This window comes from Sturnira hondurensis, unplaced genomic scaffold, assembly GCF_014824575.4.
Source record: "Sturnira hondurensis isolate 20B ecotype Veracruz unplaced genomic scaffold, ASM1482457v3 Scaffold0014854, whole genome shotgun sequence".
Taxonomy (NCBI): domain Eukaryota; kingdom Metazoa; phylum Chordata; class Mammalia; order Chiroptera; family Phyllostomidae; genus Sturnira; species Sturnira hondurensis.
Window position 1 is genome coordinate 2,045,863 of NW_028087485.1, and position 2,037 is coordinate 2,047,899.

Consider the following 2,037-nt stretch of genomic DNA (forward strand, 5'->3'; position numbering starts at 1 on the left):
GTCCCAGGTCCCAGAGCAACTAAGGGACGAGTCAGTGGGACTCCAAAAACCATGCCTTCTATGGTGGAATGTGGGATTCAGAGCCAGGCCAACCTGCGTTTGGATCTGTGACCTGGGGACAATCACTCACTCTCTCTGAGTGTTTTTCCTCCCTTGTATAATGGGATTGATACTGCTTGCCTTGAACAGTTGTTGAGAAGATGAAATGGAATAACATACATAAGCCCCAAGCACCATGCCTAGCATTGTTGAACAGATGCCCCCCCAAAAAAAAATCAGACCCCTTCCATTCCTTCCTTTCTACATCTTTAATAATAAAGAAGGCATCTTCTACAGCTCCTAAGCTCTAAGCCTGGATTAAGCATCACCGAATAAACATTTGTTTATTTACCCCAAATGAGGATTTCTGGTGATGAGGAATGTTACAACTTGATTATCCCTAGTCTCCGACCTCATTAGCCCTAAGGACTATAGGTCTTTGTAACCGACACCAAGTGCAGACTCGGTGTACCGTAGGCATTGTAGCCTCATTTCGGACAAGGCTCCGCATTATGAGATTTTAACTCACATTTCACTTCAACTGGCATGCATTTATTATCATTCTGAGCACTTTGAAGGACCCAAACCATATAAAGTGATCAGGATATGGCTTTGCTTGCAAAATATCTAGACTCGTGTGGAGTAGCAGAAGTATTGACAAATAACCTTAATCAATGTACGTGTGACAGAGAAAATGGCTGCAGAGTGATGTGGAAACATGGATGTGGCAATGAATTCTACCCGGGAAGGGGAGGCAAAGAGATACAGAAGGACGGCATTTGAGCTGGACCTTGCGGGTCAAGCATTTACCAGGCAAGTAAATCCTGTATTAAAAGCGTTGACAGCGCTGTGATCTGCTTCACTCTCCTTTCCCCCTGTAATTCCTGTACCTCAGGGAGTTAATCAGGGAATTCTGATAGGGTTTTGAGGATCCGGGTTGTCATCTGCCCTCAGCAAATTGGGAGAGAAGGATCACGGCGGGGGAAGGCGGTTGAGGAGAGGAGAATGCTTTGAGGATAATGCATAATGTGCAAATGCCGAACAGCCAACATAGGGCCATATAAAGAGAAGCATCTTTCCCACACCGATGGCGAGGCTAACACCAAGTCTACTTACATGGCTCAACGAATAAACGCTGCATTAGAAAGGTTCACAGCACTGCCTAATAAATCCATCACCCAGCTCCAGTTTAGCTAATGTAAGCCCAGAGGAATCCTGGCAGCATCCTTTGTGATTCCACCCACTTTGTTGGGAAGTGTGAGATATTAATTAAAGAAAAGCTGCAGCGCAGCCTCCCGGCTGATTCGAGCTGGCAGCAGCTTGCCAGCCATCTGCGCCCGATTTCTTCTTCAACCTCCCTATTTTTTGAGTTCAAACCCTCCTCCTCCCCGGCTTCGCCCATGTGCCAGAGCTTCTGATTCCCTAAATAGGCCCACGTGACTTGGTCATTGTTTAGACTTTGCACGACCTTTTTACTACAGTGTTACAAGTTGTGTGATGTTTGCGTGGCAAGATAACGGTATTGCAAGACCGTTCAGGAGAAATCAGGATTGGATGAGTGTATAAGGCTAAGAGCTTTTGATCAAGGAGTTCCTTTTCTTTAGAACACAAGAAAAGCCTGCCCGTCCTAAACATGACTTTGAACAAGAATAGCAATTGTGTTTTCTCAGCAGTTCCTAGAAGAGGGCTTTCTTTAGAGGGGAGAATATGGTTTCTGGCTACTTTAGCCAAGATGAGTAGCGACTTAGCTGTTGATAAGCTGAGAAACATGTCATTTGTCTTTGATGATTTATTAGTGCCTTTCCTCCTTTTAGGCAGATTCTATTCATTCTTTCCAGATGTAAAATTCCACCCTCAACAATCTGGGGGGAAAACATTACCCTTCCTTTGAAGCTCTTCCCAAACCAACTAGACAAGATTAATCTTCAAGTCTTTCATTCACTTAACACTGAATTTGTACTTTAACAAAGGATGGAGAACCATTGGACTTGGCTTGTA